The 10606-nt window shown below is 45.7% G+C and overlaps 1 long non-coding RNA gene across 1 annotated transcript; it reads right to left on the bottom strand.

Annotated features, from left to right (window-relative positions):
• Positions 1-1049: 1049 nt before the first annotated feature.
• On the bottom strand, positions 1050-10130 carry LOC308056232. The gene is made up of 4 exons (XR_013924741.1): positions 9314-10130; positions 8971-9059; positions 7384-7523; positions 1050-3960 (listed from the first exon to the last, which is right to left on the bottom strand). It is a non-coding gene; the product is annotated as an uncharacterized lncRNA (long non-coding RNA).
• Positions 10131-10606: the final 476 nt, after the last annotated feature.

The following is a 10606-nucleotide window of genomic DNA, read 5'->3' as shown; positions in this document are numbered from 1 at the left end:
TTTTGTATGAACATATGCATGTTCATGCAAAATACTGAACCATCTTCAGTTTCAGTTTTCCCCAAAAAGTTACTTGAGTCATTTCTCATCAGGAAATAGCATACATTATTTAAACAACTTCACATCAACCAGCCTGGTAGCTGCTGGACAATCACTTTCTGAGTATCTGTCTTCTGCATGGACAACTACTGAATCACAAACTTCCTTCAGAACTTGACTCAGCATAGTTTGCACAGCTTGGCTTAAGAGTTTGTCACGTTGTCTTTGTGAGCAGCTGCGAAATAATCAGTCTGCTTTTCCACAGCTGCAACCATATTTTGAAAGCTGCTACTGAAAACACCACACAACTACAGAATCTCTCTCTCTCTTCTGTAGTAGTTAGTACAGTTACCGATTTCTAGCACAGTGAAAAAAGAATAAAAAATTATCACTCAAAACCCTGAATAATCCCAAAGGTTCATTAATGGGTGCCAAACGTCACCCCCATTCTTCCCAAAACTTCTCCATAATTTTTATCTCTTCCAAGTTTTCTTGAACAGTATTTATTGCTCTTCCGAAATACCACCTTGCAGTACTGTCTTATCACCCTCCTCTTCGCTATGTATCTAGAAGAGCTGGAATGCATCAGTGTAACAAAAAAAAAAAAAAATAAAGAGTGCAATTGGATTTGCAAAAGATAATTCTGGTTCTTTTTGTGTCCTGGAACATAGCCCCTGCATAATGAGGCTTAAATGAGGCATAATTGCAAGATGTGTGTGCAAGACATCTTTTATTGGTTTCCTATCCCATTCAATCTATCCTTCAAAGCTGCTATACTTTCCCATGTTTGAGCAACTAGTTTGTTCAGACACAAAAGCCAGATGCTGCTGCTAAAAAAAAATCCAGCATTTTTTCCTTCACGACTTGAAAGGAGTCATTTAGGATGACCTCAGTTTTTAGTGTTGTGACCCAAAAGGAGTTGTTTATGTTTAGGACGACCTCCCTCCCCTTGGGACCAACAATCAAGTCCATGATACCCTTGGCCTTAATTAAGGTGAAACATCAACCAACCAGTTTTATGATTTATTAATACAAAATACAAGGCACGTGGTTAGATACAGTATCTCAATGGCTATTACTTTTAACTGGACAAGCAAGTCCTGCGGCAGATGTTTTTACTTAGATCTGGTCACTATTCAATAAAAAGAAAGAGGAGAGAGGGCGAGAGAGGAAGAGAAAGAAAAAGCAATTTCACTGCCCGTGGATCCAGTGGCGTCCCATTGGTCGTCTTCACCCCGGGTGTCTGGGTGGTGGAGGCCCCACCCAAGTTTTGGTCGATTTGGGTTTATGCTCTTGAGAGGATGCCTCCTCACTTACATACAAAACGAGGGTGGATGTGGTCTGTGTCTGCACAGGCTCCATGTGTAAGCAGTGGTTGCAGGGGGTCCTCATCGGTGGTCATGAGGGATAAGTGCCCCCAAAAGCTTTAGGCCACCCCTGCGGTGCGCATCAGCAGTTGCCTTATTTACCACAGAACTTTCTTCCAGGAAGTGCTAGCTACAGCCATTACATCCTGTACCGCCCCTGTGGTTACCAGCTGAGGCAGCAGCAGCTCACTCTGCAGCAACAGCTCATTTCAGTTCCTTTCCAATTTGAGCAGAACACATTTGCACCAGCTCCACTTGAATTTGTGCACTAAGCAACATTTAAGGCAATTATTAATCTATTGGCCCCTTATGCCACTCTGCAACTTAAACACTGGTTGGTGCTGTTTGTCCATTGATTTTGTCCTTCACAGTGGTGATGCACACACAGCAGAAAGACAGAAGCAGCAGAAGCAAAATCCAATTACAGCCATGAGCCCACCCTGCAGCTTAAACAAAGTATTTTCATTTTCACTTCCCATTCTAAGTCTTCTTCAGAGGTGGTGGTTCTTATGTAGCAGACAGAAGAGGGGAAAAGGGCACAGTTGATCATACAGCACACAACAGCAACAGCAATTATTAAAAATATGAATCCTGTAACTAACGTGGTATCTTTGCTAGCCAAGCTCCCCATGCCATGAGTCCCAAATATCGCAAGATTGATTGTAGCCAGGAACCTGGTCCATTAAACCAGCCTTTGAGTTGCACGGCCTGGAAAAGCACTGCTGTTTGGTCTGCTATTTCTTTCATCTTTGCCCCAGCTTCTTTGATTGTGGTTGCATTGTGTATGGTGATGCAACATTCTCCATTGGTGAGGTTTAGCATCCCACTGGCTCCTTTCAGCAACAGCATATCTAGAGCTAGATGATTCTAGTGTGTCACCTTCGATGCTTGTTGGACCTGCAGACTCAGTTCTCCAAAGGCATATCGAGTCCAAAACATGTACCTGCCAGGTGAGATTTTCCAAGACAAACTGATGTTGGTTTTGGGTTACATAAGGGGCAAAAATACTTTCTAGCATCAGGGATATAGCCTATCTTCTAGTACAGTAATCAGGAATTTAGACTCCCTTTATCACACACTCTGGACAAGTTGGGGGTTGTTTTACCTTCCTGCATGTTCATGGGGAAGAACTTGTAAAATTAAAGATATGATCTGGGCATAATGAAGAGATACCTACCCCACACTTTAAACCAGCGTGATGTTCTAAAGTTAACTATGAATAGAACTTCCCATCAGAGCATCCCCATGCCAGCCCTGAAGGAGCAGGATATACACTAGTTTTGCAGTTAGAAAGTTCTTCAAAAGAAGATGCGTAAGTTCATGGTGTAGAATTTAGAGCTATTTTCGTTCCCAGAAAATGGACATAAGGTATACTGTATTGCTTCCGCATTTTCTGTTTGAAGGTCTGGTTACAATTGGGGTCCTTATTTCTCCATCCCTGTGTGAGGTATTCACAGCATGTACACATATCCTGAATTGAAATACTGAGTATAAATGAACCAGATTTCTGGTTGATTTCCTGGTCCTTCTTTGCACATTATTACTTTAGAACAGTTAAAAAAGAGGAATTTTCAGGTTGCTTGGGACATGGCTCAAGTACAGTATCATTATATGGTACTCCTTTTTCTAAAACGTCCCTGGACCAAGCCCATTAGAATTACTGTGTATCCCAATTCCTGACACCCACATGGTGTGGAAGTTCCATGCACCAAGGCAGATCCCATTGTACAGTGAACTTACTTCATACGAGCTCCAATAAATGAATGGATTTTCTACAGGACCCTATGGGAAGAGCCTACAACTTACATGGGCTCTAAATGCATTGTTTTCACCCAGGGTTTGGCTAATTTGGCATCTTTCCATCATCCAGCCAGTAAGTTTGCAAGGCGAGTTTGATGGTAGAGACCACAGAGATTGAGCCTCTGTGGTATACATATCGGGTGGTAGTAAGCCGCCCAAGATCCATTTATTAAACAGGGCATATACTCCTGTACTGTGGTGTTCTCATTAAACAACAGATACGAAAAATCTCAGCCCTTCTTCAGAAGATCGAGGTAATGCAATACATAGGCCTTGGTCCAAGGAGTTCCACATTTGGGCAAAACCTTGAATCAGCTCCCATGCAAGATCAGGACCACTACTTTGCAAAGTGATTACATATAAAGTCAATACAAACACGACAAACACTAACTCTTGGGTGACTCATGTTGGCAAACCTTATTTTATAGATCCTAAAATGCTAAAGCAATTGGTAGGGCAATAAGCTTGCAGATAGCTTACTTAGGGCATGAGCATAGATGAATCACAATCTGCCAATGCTTGTCACCCCAGTTACACAACTTGATTACTGCGGGGTCTCCCACACCAGATGTGGTGGGTAAAAGCGCAAAAACAGTAAAACATGTAGAAAATAACTATAGCCAGTAACATTCCCCAAACCACTGGAGATCCTAGTAGAGAAAAATTCATGGTGATGGATCCAGTAAGGGAACATCAGCAGGTGAACACACGGATCTTCATCTAGTTGAGTTTGGGTTTTTTGGGCCAGTCACTCCTGCAACGGAAAAGAAACAAGGTTCGGATCTCATAGTCCGACCACACATTGACATTGCTGACCCAAAAAGGATGATTCATCTGGTATGGATTCAATGATCTTTCCCATGGACATCAGCAGCTACCCTTGTATACATATTCTTTTGAGCTTTCAGTACTAGAGGTGCTTGTCTCACAGTGGGTAAGCCCACTAGAACTGGTGGCTACTGCTGTCTGATCGGATAACTCTGGATTTAGGAAAACAACTGAACCATGATTTCAGACTGTCCACTGTATATTCCCCTGTTGTTTGCAGGACAGCTTCAGTCTGAGTTAGTCCAGAAGTTATGCCAACTCCCAACAATACATACTGCTTTCCTTCTGAGAGACAAAAGGGACTGACGTAGCCTGCTTGCCCAGTATCCCACAGCCCCTTACTGTCCCTTAAGCATAGGGGACGATCCCTGAGAGGGTTACGTTCCCGACTCTGTACAGCATAGGCCACATGCTGAGATAATGGTGTTACATAGCTCCCTGGTCACAGACCATCTCCTGCTGACTGCCTCTTTCACAAAGGTCTTTACTTCCAGAATGGCCTCATTTAAATATAACCATTCTAACCAATGTTCCCATTTCCCCCACTCTGCTTCCAACGCTAGTGTGGCTAAACAGGTTAGTGCATCTACTTGATTGTTCAAAAGGTGTGAGGGGTGATCTCCTGTTGGGTATACAGCTACCCATCCTGCTACGAAACATCTCTGTTTAGTGATGTTGCGAATTTCTTCCCATTTTTCCCCACTGCCACACCAGTGCTCAATTAACTTCCCACTGGTTTTGTTCCCAAGATGGGAGCCATTCAGAATACATTCCCTGAATACGGCAGACGAATCAGTGTAAATGAACAATGGTTCTTTGCTTTCTGCTTCTCATTTTATCACACTCCAAACTGCTATCAACTCTCCTACCTAAGCACTTCCCTCTCCTTCTGTAGTTAATTAGTTCTTGCACCACCTTCCCCACAAGTCATTTTGGGGAGGCCTCCCCTTTGTTTCAGTCGGGAAGCTTACAACCAATCTTGTAGCTGAACAGCATAGAGTTTTAAAGCATAAGGAAATCCCCTGATTAGAGGATGAAAGCTCTTGGGGTGTTCCACACACTGCATAGGAGAGGGCTGCTGCAGAAGCAGCAGTCATGCACCAATTGGGAGGCAAAGGGCTTCCTACACACTTGCCAAAACGGGGCCTGCCATGGGTGTTTTAATAAAAAAAAAAAAAAAAAAAAAAAGGGTCCCCTCTCTCCACTGGGTATAACCCTCCTGCCCAATATGCTATCCTCTCGGTCAAGGACAATGGTTCCCTGTTATCTTCTGCAGTTCAGAAGACTCTGGGTCCCCAGTACCCTTTAGTCTCATCTTTGCTCAGCAGAATACAATCCCATCCTGTGAGGGCGACACTCCACACATACCCAGTTTCAGTTTCTTGGGACCCCCAGGAGTATTTTTCCTGTATTTTAGCCAATTCTGTAGGGGAACAGGGGATAGTGCACACAGTATGTTGCTAAGCATCCCCCTGACCATTATCAATGGTTTCAGTTTTAATCAAGGGCCTCATTACCACCTCCCCATGCCCACGATAAAAGAGGTTCCTGCTGTCCTCTAACTCTTTAATTGGATATACAGGGTTTAGATCAGATGTCTGTTTTTCTGGCTGGTTTCACCAAACTGGAGATTCCTAGTTCACTCTCTAGGTCTGAGGACAGACCTATCCTACTGTCAGACTCCTGCCCATTTTCTTCCAACTCAAGACCATAGGATTCTCTCTGTCTAGGGAGTCTGATCAGGTTGTGTGAAGCCACTTGAGTATTGTTACGTTCAGTGGCGAGTTGACTTTGTAGGTTTCCTATCTGCTCTTGTAAGGAGTTATTTCTCCCTTTAGCTACTTGCTTTTCCTTCTGAGCAGCAATTAACACAGCCCCTGTAACAGCACAAACTGTTGCTTTTCCTTTCCCCATCTGCAGTTTTTGTTCCTTTGCGAAAGAGTGATCCTATCCACCACTGCCTGCGAATCATGCCAATTGTTTTGGGCCTACGCCATGCCAGGAAGAGAGCATTTGGCTTTATAGCACTTCAATTTTTCAAGGAGGGGATTATCCTCCATTGTTGGATCCCCAAATTGATCCCAACAACAGCCATCACACAATGCAAAAGGAGTACTCCAAAGTATTCTGCCTACTGTGGGTTTACGTATCCAGTGCGAATCTTTACAAGATCCTCTGCCCCTTCTCCTGTCAGGCACTTCCTAAGGAAAGGGCCATGTTAAGGGCCCTAGTCCCTTCTGGTTTGTTCAGTCTTGCAAGGGCATCCTGTCCAAGATGCCAACTTTTAATGTCACTACCTGAAAGGAGTTATTTAGGATGACCACAAATGAAAATACCTGTTTAAGCTACAGGGTGGGCTCATGGCTGTAATTGCATTTTGCTTCTGCTTCTTCTGTCTTTCTTACCATCTGCTACGTATGCACCACCTCCGTGAAGGACAAATCAGTGGGTGGACAGCACCAACCAAGGTTTAAGGCAATTACCAAGTTTCTTACAGTACTGCACAAAGTATTTAACAATACTCAAGAGAAACACCACTCCTTAGCATGTGCTGTAACATTGTGACTTTTTCTAAGTTAGAACAATCAGTCACTTCTTCAGTTTGACTTGAGACTTGAGTTTGCACTCTGAATTTCACCTTTGAGTTAGTGTCTATAAATTTAGAGTTGGCTGTCTAATAGCTTACTCAGTGTGGTTTACATCCCCCCAAATGCAGGTAAGTTATCATAATAATTTCTCAGTGCTGGATCATTCTTACATCACATATCACATTCCAGTATTACCCAAGAAGTTCCTGGCTTCAAAGACTTGGATACTTGTCATGCCCTTGGGTATGCAGGTTACACAAACCACAGTTTCAGCACCAAATAAATCTTTGATAATACATGCTTTTTTTATTAATGTCTTGTTTGTACCACTGAATTTCATGCTGACTTGCACTACTCAACTTTTCAGCAGTGTTGACTTTTCCAAGACTTTACAATGAAACAGCACTTTGCACATAAGATTCTAGGCTTTTGCGTTTCATCAATCTTCAAACATTTTCAGTCCTTCCATTCTGAACTGCTCCACAGTATCACCCCAAAAAACAAACATGGAAAAGCACAGACTCTTCTTGGACACACTGGCAGCCATGCATTGCTTTTAATAAGCCACTCACGCCAAACATTAGGGTTTCCACTTTGCTTTTCTTGATGAGAACGTAGTCATCAGGCTGATCTCAATCTCAATGTTGCAATTTTGATTTCTGCTCTAAAATTCCTTCTGCCAAATTTATTTTTCAACAGAAGGTCTGCTTCATTATAAAATAATGCTGAAGGACACAGCTGCACAAGAAGTTATCACTCACCTCATGAAGGAAGCTTCAGGACAGCTACGCAATCAGTACTTTACAACTTTTTCTTACACACCTTTCTCATGCTCAGAGGCTTTCACCACACAGGACAGTCTCTGTGAGCTCCTTGACTTCCAGAAAAGCACACTAGAACTCTGTAAGAAGTGTTCATAGCATTAAGCATTCTGGTAGGAACAGACGACACAATCCCCAAGGTAAGAGCCACTGCTGCTAGCAACATTCCAGTACACTTTTCACTTTCAAAAGTACATCTTTTGATGTAAAAGGAAAGACTGTTCTATGTACAGCAGAAGAGTAGAATACACTATTATGCAATACTGAATAATCCCACAGAGACATTCTCTTTATAACTTTCTGACACGAGACATAAATAACAAAAAGGCAAATGCACAAAGGCAAAACACATTTCTTCCCCATTAAGTAAGATTTTTATGTAAATATCTTGAAGAAGATATTTTCTGTAGCTGAGTATTCTGAAACTGTAGATATCTTTCACAACTAGAAAACAAGAGGACACTGCAGGAGTCTGAAATGTTATGTACTAGTTACTTGCAGCACAGGCTTAAGAAGTTATCATGATGGACAGGACAGCTAAACACCACTAAAAGTGGCCATTATGATTTTAGCTTTTCCTTTTTAAATAACTGCCAGATTCTTAATTTAAAAAGACTGAAGCACAGAATCTACAACGTATCTGCTCAACCATACTATTGTCTTTAAAATGCAAGTCCATTCCAGGCGTGCAACAACCCAGTCTTACATACTGAGACCAGATACAGTTTTATTAGAGATGCACAAGTCTGGATGCTAGCAAATAAAGCTAGCATACTGCAGTAAAAAGTTAAAAACATTACATACAAAATCTTACTGCACTTTCCCTGCCCGGAGGGCAGGTCCACATAGATGACTGGCTACACATTTGCATATCCATTACCTAACTTATATTACTACCACGCATGCTCTCTGAGGAAGGGTCTTTTAGTGGGCCTGGGTCTTTCCCTTAGGGGGGGGTGATTTTTACTATTATAATGAGGATAGTTCACTTCCAGGGCAAGGCTAAAGACCATAAGAGCTAGATGATCAGTTTAACAGAAACAAGGTAGTCTAAGTGTGCATGGCTTACATCACGAAGATAGGACGCTCTTCCTCTTGTCTCTACCAAGGCTGACTCCCTTGATTAGAAGTCCCTTCATTTGTCACTTTCGACAACTCTAGAGGGTCAGCCTGACCTGAACTCTGTGCCCATATAGTTAACCACTAAATATGAGTTCAAGAACTCATGAATTTTAGACAACAATGCATGTTCTACAGATTTTTTGTTGCCCTTGCAAAAACAGGGAGGAGAAAGGTAAATAACCAGCTCCTTCAATAGTCTGAGCAAGAATTCCTGTTTGCCTTCTTTGACACCACATTCATTCTGGCCAGGAATGAATGGGCAACACAAAGGCAAAAATTTAAGTATTAGAACATACAATTTCTGTAAAATTGAAGTAACAGCATATGAAAAAGTTCGATTAATCAACAGGCAAACACTTTAAAATTCACATGTAAATTATGTTTTATACATGATAAACACTTAACCAGAAAAGCCAAGCACACCATGCTCTTGGGACATCTTGTGGTCATGCTGGTGCTTGTTTAGGCCATTGACAGACTTCCACTGCTTTCATCTGAAAGAAACGGGAAAACCACTTCTTCACTTGGAAGAGTGACAGATACACAAACAGTACAACGAGCCTAACAAGAAATGCTTGAAATAACTGCCCGATTTCAAAGAACACATAGCAGGCTCAGCCCTATCATCCCTATGAGCACACTTTAAGATCAAGGGCTAGTCTCTTACACGAGTTCCAGTGGCCTGCTACAGCAACCTGGAATTATCTCAGAAAGCTGGGCACAGGTGACTGTACACAGCCCCACTCACCTTTTCCACACTACTGAGAAAGTATTCCTTTCAGGTTGTCTTTCTACTGGGAGGGATATGGCGCATCTAAGACTACGATGGCAAAAAGCCTGCCCAAATGAGTTGAACGTAAAGCAACTATATAAAGAAATCAAAAAGCTCGCTCGTCTAGGAGTTTTTTTCAGCGAGTTCTCCCAATCAGCGGTGAGAAGGCTGCACAGAGACTTTCAGAACCAGAAGCTCCAGCAGACGAAGAGCCAGCTATTCGCTCGGTGCCTGGTTTCACAGAGACAAGATGCCGACGGGGCAAAGAAAGGCTGTCCGTGTGCTGAAGCGGCACGGCTGCCCAACCACCGGCCAACCAGCGCTCCCGGCCCCAAGGCCTCCCAGGTCCCATGCCCGCTGCGGGGACAGCAGCACAGGCTTTCGGGGACGGTGCTCCAGGGCCCGCCGCCGGCCCCCTCCCATTACCGGCTCAGCCCGCCGCGCACCCCCGCGGCAGCCCGGCCTACCTCTCCAGCCAGCACCCTGACCCGGCCGCCCAGCCAGGCTTTCAGGGACGCTGAGGCGCCTCAGGTTCCCTCCCCGCGCCCCGGCGGACAAGCCCCCGCCCGGCAGCGGGCGCACATGCTGGCTACTGCTGCTGCTGCTAATGCTGGCTGGCTGGCGGCCCGGCCCGGCCCCGCCGCCACCCCGCGGCCCCTCGGCCACCCGACCGCCCCGCGCACGCCGCAGGCCAGGCCGCGCCCCCACCGCTCCCAGCGTGCCTCAGGAGGGCTGAGCCAATATTCCCGCGGGGCGGGGGGGGAGGGGCCATGCGCCAGCCGCTCCTGCAGCGCAAGGGCCGCGTACCGGGTCCTCCCCAGAGGCGAGGCTGCGGCAGGCGGAGCCTCGGGCAGGTGAACCCGCCGGGAACGGGGCGGCGGGACCCGAGACACGCCCTCCCATGGCCACCTGCGCGAGCGCGCGACGGAGGCAGCCCGGCGAGAAGGGGCGGGGCGCCCCAGCCACCTGCGCACGCGCAGCGGGACCCGGCGGTGGGGGCGGGGCGGGGCGGGGCGGGGCGGGGCTGGTGGCGCCGCGTCGGGCAGGGTGCCGCCGGGCGGAGCGTCGGGCGGTGCTGGCGGGGCGGTGGGGCGGCTGCGCAGGGGCCTGCGGTGGGAAGTCTGGCGGGGAAGCTGCTCTGCTGCGCGAGGGGTCTGCCGTGTGTGCGGCCTGTTTCAGCGGCGTGGCTCGCCAGGCTGGGCCCCTGGCGGTGCGGGTGTGCTGCCGTGTTTCTTCATAGCAAGCAGAGTATCGTATAGTTAGTCGCGC

This window comes from Falco punctatus (genome assembly GCF_963210335.1).
Source record: "Falco punctatus genome assembly, chromosome: Z".
NCBI classification, from domain to species: Eukaryota; Metazoa; Chordata; class Aves; order Falconiformes; family Falconidae; genus Falco; species Falco punctatus.
This window is presented reverse-complemented; position numbering and strand designations above follow the sequence as displayed.